Raw genomic sequence first — 16,208 nt, forward strand, 5'->3', positions numbered from 1 at the left:
TTGCTGGTCGCGGCGGGGCCGCCGGTGCCGTAGGAAGGCCAAGGACGATGCTATGGCCAGGGAGATGCTCGCGATGCTCGGACAGCGGCACGCTCGTTGAGAACAAGCCCATCATCGGCGTCTCCGGGGCCGCACCCTTCCTCGCGCGCGCGTTCGAGGCCGCGGCCAGTGAGCAGGTCCGGCACGAGCGATGGCGCCAGCCCAGCGTGCATCCTCGGCATCCTCAGCCGCCTGCTGCTCCTCTCGCGCGGCCGCACCGTCTACGCCAGCGCGCCCGCCGGCCTCAAGCCCTTCTTTGCGAAGTCCGGCGCGTGTCCATGGTCATGGTCAAGCACACGCGCTTGGGCGATTCGCGTGATGATGGTGGCAGGGGTACGTGCATGGGGGGGGCAACGAGGGGACATTTTTTCACCCCCAGACTAAATGTTTCACCGACAGCCCCTCAAGCGGCGAAAAAAATGCCTCCTGGGGGGCTCAATGGCTGGAGATGCTCTTATACTATGTTGGTATACGGTGCCAGTGGCAGAGCTTGAAAGAAATCTTAGGCACTTCTGCTTCAGTACATGTCCATACTATTCTTTATACGTTTTGTGAGGGAGGGGGGTGTACCGAAGCGGGACTCAATCTTAAGAGGGGTGAAGCTACAACTTTTTTTTCATGCCAAATCGTAGGACTGCCTCAAATTGTAAGGATTGAATCAATTATATGCGAAGTGTCGATCTTGAGTAGTATCATAAAATTTGTAGTTCTTCAAAAGGGACTGCATAAGACTTAGCTTCAAGACTGCTCGCCGCACATCACCGCTTTGATTAGGTGGATATTGCCAAATATGTGTACACAATGCTGGATGCCGTTCTAAAATCTTTTGTTTGTTTGAAATTTTGTTCCAAGAATTTGATCCCTGTCTGAGTTTGATGCCATTGTTCTTTATGAGTTTGATGTTCAAACTAGAGCAACAAGAGAGTTGACCGACCATTCGGTCAATGTTAGTTCATTAACTTCACATTCACCTCTATTTCTTTTATATAAAATGAATCGGTTGTACTCCTATTCCCACCATCGCTAGCTTGGGTTCTTTATTAGGCTGTAAACAACAAATTTATTTAGTCCGAAATATCTGACCTAATTAGAACACTCCCCCACCAATTAAGATGCAGCAGGAAACTATTATTAATCGATTGCTTAAAATTACCGACTGAAAAAGGTGAGCAGACTGCTGCTCATTGGCTCACCTCGCGGAGTGCCAGGGGACGTTTGATTTGCTAGCTCACCTAGCTTAGCTGGGCAAGGTTTATGTAGCCCGCCACGGCTAGACTTGTCAAAAGCAAGCCTGACTGTTTGGAAGAGAAGCAAATTAAGTGTTAACTGTCCAAAGTGCCCACGATCTCTTCTCTTGCCCGTGCGGGAGAGCCGAATTGGCTTGCCTCCATCAGCAAGTTTTTTGTGACAGTTGCAGGCTAGATTGCCCTTAAAAGTTAGCTCAATTTACCTTATCAAATGGCTATCCTTGCCTAGCAAGGCTAGGAAGATAGGGCTCGCCTAGGATCCAAACGCACTGCCAGTGTCGCCCTGATGCTGAGTGGGGCCGCGTTGAGGCCTCTGGCCATCTGTGAGCCCAACTCCACCGCACGACCCCAAACGGATGTCCGCTTTGTCCGGATTTCGTCCATTTAGGGTGGCAATAGGTAGCAAAATGGACACGCATGCCCGGCTATGGATGGAGGCGCTGTTGGAAATATGCCCTAGAGGCAATAATAAATTGATTATTATTATATTTCCTTGTTCATGATAATCGTTTATTATCCATGCTAGAATTGTATTGATAGGAAACTCAGATACATGTGTGGATACATAGACAACACCATGTCCCTAGTAAGCCTCTAGTTGACTAGCTCGTTGATCAATAGATGGTTACGGTTTCCTGACCATGGACATCGGATGTCGTTGATGACGGGATCACATCATTACGAGAATAATGTGATGGACAAGACCCAATCCTAAGCATAGCACAAGATCGTGTAGTTCGCATGCTAAAGCTTTTTTAATGTCAAGTATCATTTCCTTAGACCATGAGATTGTGCAACTCCCGGATACCGTAGGAATACTTTGGGTGTGCCAAACGTCACAACGTAACTGGGTGGCTATAAAGGTGCACTACGGGTATCTCCGAAAGTGTCTGTTGGGTTGGCACGAATCGAGAATGGGATTTGTCACTCCGTGTGACGGAGAGGTATTTCTGGGCCCACTCGGTAAGACATCATCATAATGTGCACAATGTGATCAAGGAGTTGATCACGGGATGATGTGTTACGTAACGAGTAAAGAGACTTGCCGGTAACAAGATTGAACAAGGTATCGGGATACCGACGATCGAATCTCGGGGAAGTATCATAACGCTAGACAAAGGGAATTGTATACGGGATTGATCGAATCCTCGACATCGTGGTTCATCCGATGAGATCATCGTGGAACATGTGAGAACCAACATGGGTATCCAGATCCCGCTGTTGGTTATTGACCGGAGAACGTCTCGGTCATGTCTGCATGGTTCCCGAACCCGTAGGGTCTACACACTTAAGGTTCGATGACGCTAGGGTTATAGGAAATAGATATACGTGGTTACCGAATGTTGTTCGGAGTCCCGGATGAGATCCCGGACGTCACGAGGAGTTCCGGAATGGTCCGAAGGTAAAGATTTATATATGGGAAGTCATGTTTTGGTCGCCGAAAAAGTTTCGGGGTTTATCGGTAACGTACCGGGACCACCGGGAGGGTCCCGGTGGTCCACCAAGTGAGGCCACCAGCCCCGGAGGGCTGCATGGGCCAAGTGTGGGAGGGGACCAGCCCCAGGTGGGCTGGTGCGCCCCCCACCAAGGCCCAAGGCGCAAGGGAGAGTGGAAGGGGCAAACCCTAGGCTTAGATGGGCCTAAGGCCACCTAGTGGTGCGCCTCCCTCTCCCCCCTTGGCCGCCCCCCTAGATGGGATCTAGGGCTGGCCGCCACCCCTAGGGGTGGAAACCTAGATGGGGGCGCAGCCCTCCCCTCCCCTATATATACTTGAGGTTTTGGGCTGCCAGAGACACGGATTCAATCTCCTTCTTGGCGCAGCCCTACCCCTCTCCCTCCTCGTCTCTTGCGGTGCTTGGCGAAGCCCTGCTGGAGTACCACGCTCCTCCACCACCACCACGCCGTTGTGCTGCTGCTGGATGGAGTCTTCCTCAACCTCTCCCTCTCTCCTTGCTGGATCAAGGCATGGGAGACGTCATCGGGCTGTACGTGTGTTGAACGCAGAGGTGCCGTCCGTTCGGCACTAGGATCTCCGGTGATTTGGATCACGACGAGTACGACTCCTTCAACCCATTCTCTTGAACGCTTCCGCATAGCGATCTACAAGGGTATGTAGATGCACTCTCCTTCCCCTCGTTGCTGACTTCTCCATAGATAGATCTTGGTGACACGTAGGAAAATTTTGAATTTCTGCTACGTTCCCCAACAGTGGCATCATGAGCTAGGTCTATTCCGTAGATTCTATGCACGAGTAGAACATAAAGTAGTTGTGGGCGTTGATTTTGTTCAATATGCTTACCGTTACTAGTCCAATCTTGTTTCGACGATATTGTGGGATGAAGCGGCCCGGACCGACCTTACACGTACTCTTACGTGAGACTGGTTCCACCGACTGACATGCGCTAGTTGCATAAGGTGGCTAGCGAGTGTCTGTCTCTCCCACTTTAGTCGGATCGGATTCGATGAAAAGGGTCCTTATGAAGGGTAAATAGCAATTGGCATATCACGTTGTGGTCTTTGCGTAGGTAAGAAACGTTCTTGCTAGAAACCCACAACAGCCACGTAAAACATGCAAACAACAATTAGAGGACGTCTAACTTGTTTTTGCAGGGTATGCTATGTGATGTGATATGGCCAAGAAGAATGTGATGAATGATATGTGATGTATGAGATTGATCATGTTCTTGTCATAGGAATCACGACTTGCATGTCGATGAGTATGACAACCGGCAGGAGCCATAGGAGTTGTCTTTATTTATTTATGACCCGCGTGTCAACTTAAACGTCATGTAATTACTTTACTTTATTGCTAAAGTGTTAGCCATAGTAGTAGAAGTAATAGATGACGAGACAACTTCAAGAAGACACGATGATGGAGATCATGATGATGGAGATCATGGTGTCATGCCGGTGACAAGATGATCATGGAGCCCCAAGATGGAGATCAAAGGAGCTATATGATATTGGCCATATCATGTCACTATTATTTGATTGCATGTGATGTTTATCATGTTTATGCATCTTGTTTACTTAGAATGACGGTAATAAATAAGATGATCCCTCATAATAATTTTAAGAAAGTGTTTCCCCTAACTGTGCACCGTTGCGACAGTTCGTTGTTTCGAAGCACCGGGTGATGATCGGGTGTGATAGATTCCAACGTTCACATACAACGGGTGTAAGACAGATTTACACATGCAAACACTTAGGTTGACTTGACGAGCCTAGCATGTACAGACATGGCCTCGGAACACAGAAGACCGAAAGGTCGAACATGAGTCGTATAGAAGATACGATCAACATGAAGATGTTCACCGATGTTGACTAGTCCGTCTCACGTGATGATCGGACACGGCCTAGTTGACTCGGATCATGTAATCACTTAGATGACTAGAGGGATGTCTATCTGAGTGGGAGTTCATAAGATGAACTTAATTATCCTGAACATAGTCAAAAGGTCTTCGCAAATTATGTCGTAGCTCGCGCTTTAGTTCTACTGTTTAGATATGTTCCTAGAGAAATTTTAGTTGAAAGTTGATAGTAGCAATTATGCGGACTAGGTCCGTAAACTGAGGGTTGTCCTCATTGCTTCATAGAAGGCTTATGTCCTTAATGCACCGCTCAGTGTGCTGAACCTCGAACATTGTCTGTGGATGTTGCGAACATCTGACATACACATTTTGATAACTACGTGATAGTTCAGTTAAACGGTTTAGAGTTGAGGCACCGAAGACGTTTTGAAACGTCGCGAAACATATGAGATGTTTCGAGGGCTGAAATTGGGATTTCAGGCTCGTGCCCACGTCAAGAGGTATAAGACCTCCGACGATTTTCTTAGCCTGCAAACTAAGGGAGGAAAGCTCAATTGTTGAGCTTGTGCTCAGATTGTCTGAGTACAACAATCATTTGAATCGAGTGGGAGTTGATCTTCCAGATGAGATAGTGATGTTTCTCCGAAGTCATTACCACCAAGCTGCTAGAGCTTCGTGATGAACTATAATATATCAGGGACATATATGATGATCCTTGAGATATTCGCGATGTTTGACACCACAAAAGTAGAAATCAAGAAGGAGCATCAATTGTTGATGGTTGGTGAAACCACTAGTTTCAAGAAGGGCAAGGGCAAGAAGGGATACTTCATGAAACGGCAAATCAGCTGCTGCTCTAGTGAAGAAACCCAAGGTTGAACCCAAACCCGAGACTAAGTGCTTCTGTAATAAGGGGAACAGCCACTGGAGCAGAATTACCCTAGATACTTGGTAGATGAGAAGGCTGGCAAGGTCGATAGGAGTATATTGGATATACATTGTGTTAATGTGTACTTTACTAGTACTCCTAGTAGCACCATGGTATTAGATACCGGTTCGGTTGCTAAATGTTAGTAAACTCGAAATAAAAGGCTGCGGAGTAAACGGAGACTAGCTAAAGGTGAGCTGGCAATATGTGTTGGAAGTTTTTCCAAGCTTGATGTGATCAAACATCGCACGCTCCCTCTACCATCGAGATTGGTGTTTGCGTTGAGCATAGACATGATTGGATTATGTCTATCGCAATACGGTTATTCATTTAAGGAGAATAATGGTTACTCTGTTTATTTGAATAATACCTTCAATGGTCTTGCACCTAAAATGAATGGTTTATTGAATCTCGATCGTAGTGATACACATGTTCATGCCAAAGATATAAGATAGTAATGATAGTACCACCTACTTGTGGCACTGCCACGTAAGTCATATCGGTATAAAACGCATGAAGAAGCTCCATGTTGATGGATCTTTGGGCTCACTCGGTTTTTGAAAAGTTTGAGACATGCGAACCATGTCTATTGGTGTATATGCATGAAGAAACTCCATGCAAATGGACCGTTTGGACTCACTTGATTTTGAATCACTTGAGACATGCAAATCATACCACATGGGCAAGATGACTGAAAGCCTCGTTTTCAGTAAAATGGAACTAGAAAGCAACTTGTTGGAAGTAATACATTTTGATGTGTGCAGTCCAATGAGTGCTGAGGCGTGTAGTGGATATCGTTATGTTCTTACTTCACAGATGATTTGAGTAGATGTTGAGTATATTTACTTGATGAATCACGAGTCTGAATTATTGAAAGGTTCAAGTAATTTCAGGGTGAAGTTGAAAGATCGTCGTGACAAGGAAATATCTATGATATGATCATAGAGATGAATATCTGAATTACGAGTTTGGCACAGAATTAAGACATTGTGGAAATTGTTTCACAACTAATACAGCCTGGAACACCATAGTGTGATGGTGTGTCCGAACATCATAACTGCACCCTATTGGATATGATGCATACCATGATGTCTCTTATCGAATTACCACGATAGTTTATGGGTTAGGCATTAGAGACAACCACATTCACTTTAAATAGGGCACCACGTAATTCCGATGAGATGACACAGTATGAACTATGGTTTAGAGAAACCTAAGCTGTCATTTCTTAAAAGTTTGGGGCTGCGACGCTTATGTGAAAAAGTTTCAGGCTGATAAGCTCGAACCCAAAGCGGATAAATGCATCTTCATAGGACACCCAAAACAGTTGGGTATACCTCCTGTCTCAGATCCGAAAGCAATAAGGGATTGTTTCTAGAATCGGGTCCTTTCTCGAGGAAAAGTTTCTCTCGAAAGAACTGAGTGGGAGGATGGTGGAGACTTGATGAGGTTATTGAACCGTCTCTTCAACTAGTGTGTGGCAGGGCACAGGGAGTTGTTCCTATGGCACCTACACCAATTGAAGTGGAAGCTTATGATAGTGATCATGAAACTTCAGATCAAGTCACTACCAAACCTCGTGGGATAACAAGGATGCGTACTACTTCAGAGTGGTACGTTATCCTGTCTTGGAAGTCATGTTGCTAGACAACAATGAACCTACGAGCTATGGAGAAGCAATGGTGGGCCTGAATTCCGATAAATGGCTCGAGGCCATAAAATCTGAGAAAGGATCCATGTATGAAAACAAAGTGTAGACTTTGGAAGAACTACTTGATGGTCGTAAGGCTGTTAGGTACATATGGATTTTAAAAGGAAGACGGACAATGATGGTAAGTATCACCATTAAGAAAGCTTGACTTGTCGTTAAGATGTTTTCTGACAAGTTCAAGGAGTTGACTACGATGAGACTTTCTCACTCGTAGCGATGCTAAGAGTCTGTTGGAATTATATTAGCGATTACTGCATTATTTATGAAATCTTGCAGATAGGATGTCAAAACATTGTTTCCTCGACGATTTTCTTGAGGAAAGGTTGTATGTGATACAACCGAAAGGTTTTGTCAATCCTGAAAGATGCTAATAAGTATGCAAAGCTCCAGCAGTCCTTCTAAGGACTGGAGTAAGCATCTCGGAGTTGGAATGTACGCTTTGATGAGATGATCAAAGATTTTGGGTTTATACAAAGTTTATGAGAAACTTGTATTTCCAAAGAAGTGAGTGGGAGCACTATAGAATTTCTGATGAGTATATGTTGTTGACATATTATGGATCAGAAATGACGTAGGATTTCTGGAAAGCATATAGGGTTATTTGAAAGTGTTTTTCAATGGAAAGCCTGGATTAAGCTACTTGAACATTGAGCATCAAGATCTATAAGGATAGATCAAAACGCTTAATGGTACTTTCAAATAAGCACATACCTTGACATGATCTTGAAGGTGTTCGAGATGGATCAGTCAAAGAAGGAGTTCTTGCCTGAGTTGTAAGGTATGAAGTTAAGACTTAAAGCTCGACCGCGGCAGAAGAAAGAGAAAGGACGAATGTCGTCCCCTATGCTTTTGTCATAGGCTCTATACGGTATGCCATGCTGAGTACCGCACCTGATGTGTGCCTTGCCACATGTCTGGCAAGAGGGTACAAAGGTGATCCAGGAGTGGATCACTAGATAGCAGTCAAAATTATCCTTGGAGTAATAAGGACATGTTTCTCGATTATGGAGGTGATAAAGAGTTCGGCGTAAAAGGTTACATCGATGCAAGCTTTAACACCTATCCGAATGACTCTGAGTAGCAAACCGGATACGTATAGTGGAGCAACCATTTGGAATAGCTCCAAGTGGAGCATGGAAGCAACATTTATAATATGACCTAGAGATTTGCAAAGTACATACGGATTTGATTGTTGCAGACCCGTTGACTAAAACCTCTCTCACAAGCAAAACATGATCAAACCCCAGAACTCATTGAGTCTTAATCACATGATGATGTGAACTAGTTTAGCGACACTAGTAAACTCTTTGGATGTTGGTCACATGGCGATGTGACCTGTGAGTGTTAATCACATGGCGATGTGAACTAGATTATTGACTCTAGTGCAAGTGGGAGACTATTGGAAATATGCCCTAGAGGCAATAATAAATTGATTATTATTATATTTCCTTGTTCATGATAATCGTTTATTATCCATGCTAGAATTGTATTGATAGGAAACTCAGATACATGTGTGGATACATAGACAACACCATGTCCCTAGTAAGCCTCTAGTTGACTAGCTCGTTGATCAATAGATGGTTACGGTTTCCTGACCATGGACATTGGATGCCGTTGATGACGGGATCACATCATTAGGAGAATGATGTGATGGACAAAACCCAATCCTAAGCATATCACAAGATCATGTAGTTCGCATGCTAAAGCTTTTCTAATGTCAAGTATCATTTCCTTAGACCATGAGATTGTGCAACTCCCGGATACCGTAGGAATACTTTGGGTGTGCCAAACGTCACAACGTAACTGGGTGGCTATAAAGGTGCACTACGGGTATCTCCGAAAGTGTCTGTTGGCTTGGCACGAATTGAGACTGGGATTTGTCACTCCGTGTGACGGAGAGGTATCTCTGGGCCCACTCGGTAGGACATCATCATAATGTGCACAATGTGATCAAGGAGTTGATCACGGGATGATGTGTTACGGAACGAGTAAAGAGACTTGCCGGTAACGAGATTGAACAAGGTATCGGGATACCGACGATCGAATCTCGGGCAAGTATCGTACCGCTAGACAAAGGGAATTGTATACGGGATTGATCGAATCCTCGACATCGTGGTTCATCCGATGAGATCATCGTGGAACATGTGGGAACCAACATGGGTATCCAGATCCCTCTGTTGGTTATTGACCGGAGAATGTCTCGGTCATGTCTGCATGGTTCCCGAACCCGTAGGGTCTACAGACTTAAGGTTCGATGATGCTAGGGTTATAGGGAATAGATATACGTGGTTACCGAATGTTGTTCGGAGTCCCAGATGAGATCCCGGACGTCACGAGGAGTTCCGGAATGGTCCGGAGGTAAAGATTTATATATGGGAAGTCCTGCTTTGGTCGCCGGAAAAGTTTCAGGGTTTATCGGTAACGTACCGGGACCACCGGGAGGGTCCCGGGGGTCCACCAAGTGGGGCCACCAGCCCCGGAGGGCTGCATGGGCCAAGTGTGGGAGGGGACCAGCCCCAGGTGGGCTGGTGCGCCCCCACCAAGGCCCAAGGCGCAAGGGAGAGTGGAAGGGGGCAAACCCTAGGCTCAGATGGGCTAAGGCCCACCTAGTGGTGCGCCTCCCTCTCTCCCCCCTTGGCCAACCCCCTAGATGGGATCTAGGGCTGGCCGCCACCCCTAGGGGTGGAAACCTAGATGGGGTGCAGCCCCTCCCCTCCCCCTATATATACTTGAGGTTTTGGGCTGCCAGAGACACAAATTCAATCTCCTTCTTGGCGCAGCCCTACCCCTCTCCCTCCTCGTCTCTTGCGGTGCTTGGCGAAGCCCTGCTGGAGTACCACGCTCCTTCACCACTGAAAGCACAAGTGCTCCCTAGGTGGTTTTGATAATTGATGACAACATATCTCTTGTTGGACTAACATTTCTATCTAGCATGTTTCAGATAAGTTCAACAATGGAGTGGCATGGACTAAAAGTTGTGGGAACTCCTTCAAGATGCTAAGGACAAAGGATTGGCTAAAGCCTCAAGCTCAAGACTCTTCATTTTACATTTTAGTGATCCAAGATCACATTGAGTCCATAGGAAAAGCCAATACTATGAAGGAGGGATGAGGTGTTGCTTAATGAGCCTCTTGCTTCATGTGCTTAGTGATATGCTCCAAAACTCTCAACTACTTTCCCACTTCCACATATGACCTAAACCCTAAGCCAAACTCGGTCCTACCGATTCTTTCTATCCGGCGCCACCGAGTTTCACTTGTCATAAGCCACTGCCAAACCCTAGCAATTCGGTTCTACCGATAGGGATCTCGGTCTCACCGAGATGGGATTGCAAACTCTCTGTTTCCCTTTCGTAACTTTTCGGTCTCACCGAAAGAGCGAATCGGTCCCACCGAGATTGCAATGTAAATTCAGTGTTTCCTTTTTGTAACTTTTCGGTCTCACCGAAAGAGCAAATCGGTCCCACCGAGTTTGCCTGACCAACTCTCTGGTTAGCTTATTACCAAAATCGGTCTCACCGAGTTTGTGTAATCGGTCTCACCGAGATTACGTTATGCCCAAACCCTAACCATATCGGTCCTACCGAGTTGCATGTCAGTCCCACCGAAAATCTCTAACGGTCACTAGGTTTACCTTTTCGGTCCGACCGAGTTTGTTGATTCGGTCCCACCGAGATTGGAAAACTGTGTGTAACGGTTGGATTTTGTGTGGAGGCTATATATACCCCTCCACCTCCTCTTCATTCGTGGAGAGAGCCATCAGAACACATACACAATTCCAACTCATATGTTCTGAGAGAGAACCACCTACTCATGTGTTGAGACCAAGATATTCCATTCCTACCATATGAATCTTGATCTCTAGCCTTCCCCAAGTTGCTTTCCACTCAAATCTTCTTTCCACCAGATCCAAATCCTATGAGAGAGAGTTGAGTGTTGGGGAGACTATCATTTGAAGCACAAGAGCAAGGAGTTCATTACCTACACACCATTTGTTACTTCTTGGAGAGTGGTGTCTCCTAGATTGGCTAGGTGTCACTTGGGAGCCTCCGACAAGATTGTGGAGTTGAACCAAGGAGTTTGTAAGGGCAAGGAGATCGCCTACTTCGTGAAGATCTACCGCTAGTGAGGCAAGTCCTTCGTGGGCGATGGCCATGGTGGGATAGACAAGGTTGCTACTTCGTGGACCCTTTGTGGGTGGTTGCTTCTTCGTGGACCCTTTGTGGGTGGTTGCTTCTTCGTGGACCCTTCGTGGGTGGAGCCCTCCGTGGACTCGCGCAACCGTTACCCTTCGTGGGTGGAGCCCTCCGTGGACTCGCGCAACCGTTACCCTTCGTGGGTGGAGCCCTCCGTGGACTCGCGCAACCGTTACCCTTCGTGGGTTGAAGTCTCCATCAACGTGGATGTAGGATAGCACCACCTATCCGAACCACGGGAAAAACATCCGTGTCTCCAATTGCGTTTGAATTCTCCAAACCCTTCCCCTTACATTCTTGCAAGTTGCATGCTTTACATTCCGCTGCTCATATACTCTTTGCATGCTTGCTTGATATGTATTGTGTATGTTGAAATTGTGCCTAAAACTCCACTCAAACCAAAAAGGCCTAAAAATTGCAACTTTAGCACTAAGTGTCTAATCACCCCCCCTCTAGACACATCTACTTCTAGATCCTACAAGTGGTATCAGAGCTTTGGTCTCCATTGCCTTGGTTTAATCACCATTGGAGGAAGATGGATGTGTCTACCTTAGGGAGTCTTAGACATAGAGTGCCTATTCTTGATGGAGAGTATTTTCATGAGTGGAAAAATGAGATGCTTGTAATTTTCAATCAATATCATTTGAACAAGTATATTGCTAGCCCTTGTGCACCTCATATTGATCCTTTGCATCCTACCCTAGATGAAGATATTGACATGATTCGCAATCTTAGAACTATTGAGCTCATCATTAGAGGATTGCCCAAAAATTTGATTGCTAGTTTGCCTACTCTTAATTGTGCCTATACTATATGGAAATTTCTTGAGGAACGATTTCCCGATCATTCCTTGAAAACTTTGGATGAAATTCTCCATAAATCTATTGCCTTGAGTAAGATGAACTCTAGTGATCCTAGTTTTGGTAATTGTCTATTTGAACTTACCAATCTTAAGCATGCTAAAGGAGATGTTGGAATCATTAGTGATATCATATTCGAAGCTATAAGAATTCATAAAAGTGACCACTTTGATGATCATTTATCTAATGAATTACCCTCTCTAGGAAATGATGAGTCACAAGATCATGATGAACATGGATACTATGATGATGATGATGATAGTGACTTCGATCTTGATGATGCAATGAGACATTTTGGTCTTATGGCAAATCTTCGGGGATATGAATCAGGAGGAAAGGAATGGGTTCTTGATAGTGGATGTACTGATCATATGACCGGAGATGAAGAGATGTTTCGTGAGCTTGCTGAAAATGACGGCCCTCGAAAATATGTCACCTTTGGTGATAATTCAAAGGGTAAAGTGGTTGGCCTTGGTAAGGTGGCCATCTCACATGATAGTTCCATTCAAAATGTCATGCTCGTTGAATCTCTCGGCTACAACTTACTTTCAGTATCTAGACTTGCTGATTTCGGTTTGAATGTCCTATTTACTGAGGTAGATTGCCAAGTATTTCGTCGAGACAATCATAAAATGGTCTTTACCGGTATGCGTAGAGGTGATCTTTACATTGTCGATTTCTCTAAAAAGGCACAACCTAAAACTTGCTTTGTTGCTAAATCCTCAAAAGGTTGGTTGTGGCATAGACGACTAGGTCACGTTGGCATGAGAAACCTTGACAAGCTTATTAAAGGAAATCATATCCTTGGAGTTAACGATGTCATATTTGATAAGGATAGACTTTGCAGTGCTTGTCAAGCAGGTAAACAGGTTGGAGGAAGACATCCCGTGAAGAACATCATGACCACAAGGAGGCCACTCGAGCTACTTCATATGGATCTTTTTGGTCCCAACGCCTACAAGAGTCTCGGTGGAAATTCTTTTGGTCTAGTTATAGTTGATGATTTTTCAAGATTTACGTGGGTGTTCTTTCTTAATGACAAGTCGCAGGTCCAGAAGATCTTCAAAAACTTCGCTAGGAAGGCCCAAAATCAGTTTGACGTGAAGATCAAGAAGGTTCGGAGTGACAACGGAACGGAGTTCAAGAACGCAAATGTGGACACCTTTCTTGACGAAGAAGGGATTTCACACGAGTTCTCGGCTACGTACACACCTCAACAAAATGGAGTCGTTGAGAGGAAGAACCGGACGCTCATCGAAATGGCAAGAACGATGCTTGATGAATACAAGACGCCGAAGCACTTTTGGGCAGAAGCGGTTGAGACAGCTTGTCACGCAACAAATCGCTTATATCTTCACAAGCTACTCGGCAAGACGGCATACGAGCTTCTCACCGGTAACAAACCCCAAGTTGGATACTTTCGAGTATTCGGCTCAAAGTGCTACATTCTTGATAAGCATCGTCGTTCAAAGTTTGCTCCTAAATCTCATGAAGGTTTTCTACTTGGTTATGGCTCAAACTCTCACACTTACCGTGTCTACAACAATTTCACCCGAAAGGTTGAAGAGACGGTAGATGTGAAGTTTGATGAATCTAATGGCTCGCAAGTAGAGCAATTGCCAATTGATGTAGGAGACAAAGACCCTTCAGAAGCAATCCAAGACTTGTCCATTGGCAAAATTCGTCCAACGGAGGTGAAGGAGAGTACTTCATCCGTCCAAGTGGAAGCTTCTACTTCACGACAAGGTGAACCAAGAATTGACACGGAAGCATCCACAAGTGGGACACACCAAGATGAAGAAAACGAGGAAATGCATCAAGACGAACATCAACAACCTCCTTCTCCACCACGACAAGAGAACGATGACGTCAACAATGAAGAAGGCCAAGAAGAAGAACAAGATGAAGAAGATGTTCAACGAAGACCCAAGCAAAAGCTCTCACGAGTTCGAGCAAGAATTGCCAAAGATCATCCCGTCGAGCAAATCCTCAATGATATACAAACCGGGAGAATCACTCGCTCAAAAACTCGTTTAGCTAACTTTTGTGAAAACTATTCATTCATCTCTAGCATTGAACCTATGAAGGTTGAAGAAGCATTGGAAGATCCGGATTGGATAAACGCTATGCATGAAGAGCTACACAACTTTGAGAGAAACCAAGTTTGGACATTGGTTGAGAAGCCCGACAACAACCACAACATCATTGGTACAAAATGGGTGTTTCGCAACAAGCAAGATGAAGATGGACAAGTGGTTCGCAACAAAGCACGTCTCGTCGCCCAAGGGTACACACAAGTCGAAGGTATGGACTATGGTGAGACATATGCTCCCGTTGCTAGACTTGAGTCCATTCGCATCTTACTTGCCTATGCTAATCACCATAATATCACCTTGTACCAAATGGACATTAAAAGTGCTTTTCTAAATGGTGAAATAGAGGAGGAAGTTTATGTCAAACAACCTCCCGGCTTTATCAATCCTAAGAAACCAAATCATGTTTACAAACTTCACAAAGCTCTTTATGGTCTTAAACAAGCTCCTAGAGCATGGTATAAATGCTTGACCAAGTTCCTTATTACAAGTGGTTTTGAAATTGGTAAAATTGATTCTACTCTTTTTACTAAAAGGGTTAATGGAGAACTATTTGTATGCCAAATTTATGTTGATGATATCATATTTGGTTCAACTAACCCTCTCTTTAGTGAAAAGTTTGGAAAGCTTATGTCAGAGAAGTTTGAGATGTCTATGATGAGTGAACTCAAATTCTTTCTCGGTTTGCAAATCAAGCAAACTAAGGAAGGTACATTTGTCTCTCAAACGAAGTACACCAAGGACTTATTCAAGAAGTTCAATATGCAAGAATGCAAAGGTATGTCTACACCCATGCCTACTAGTGGACATAATGATTTGACCAAAGATGGTGAACCGGTTGATCAAAAGGTTTATCGCTCTATGATTGGTTCATTGTTATACCTATGTGCTTCACGTCCCGATATTATGCTAAGCGTGTGCATGTGTGCACGATATCAAGCTGCTCCTAAAGAATGTCATCTTAAGGCTGTGAAAAGGATAGTGAGATATTTAATCCATACACCAAATTTTGGCATTTGGTATCCTAAGAGGTCTTCTTTTGATCTTGTTGGCTATTCCGACTCGGATTATGCCGGAGACAAGGTTGATAGAAAGTCCACTTCGGGTACTTGTCAATTTCTTGGTAGATCTCTTGTGTCTTGGTCTTCCAAGAAACAAAACTCGGTATCCTTATCCACCGCCGAAGCGGAATACATTGCCGCTGGTTCATGTTGTGCTCAATTACTTTGGATGACCCAAACTCTTAAAGATTATGGGATTTATGTGAAACATGTTCCACTGCTTTGTGACAATGAAAGTGCTATCAAAATTGGTCATAATCCTGTACAACATTCTCGAACTAAGCATATTGAAGTTCGTCATCATTTCATTCGAGACCATGTTGCTAAGGGTGACATTAATCTTAAGCACGTTCGCACCGATAAGCAATTAGTGGATATATTTACTAAACCTCTTGATGAGAAAGTATTTTGCAGGTTGAGAGGTGAATTGAACATCATTGATGCTTCGAACTTGGAGTAGAAACTCCACTGGATACATGCAAGACATGAGCTTATGACTAATCCATGATATATCTCTTATGATGACTATCTTATGTCTTGGATATATTTGTACCTTGCATGTTGTCTAACCCATGTAGGTGCTTGGTTGAATCTAATTCCATGAGATTATGACTCACTCACATCTTGAGCAATCTCTACATCACCAAGACTCTACACAATGGTGGTTGAAGACAAGGAAGCACAAAACCATTCAAACATATCCTTTGACAAATTCTATGTTGAGCTTCATGATTGTCATTTTTGGATACACAAGTGCTCTTCC

The sequence above is a fragment of the Triticum aestivum genome, chromosome 4A (assembly GCF_018294505.1).
Source record: "Triticum aestivum cultivar Chinese Spring chromosome 4A, IWGSC CS RefSeq v2.1, whole genome shotgun sequence".
NCBI classification, from domain to species: Eukaryota; Viridiplantae; Streptophyta; class Magnoliopsida; order Poales; family Poaceae; genus Triticum; species Triticum aestivum.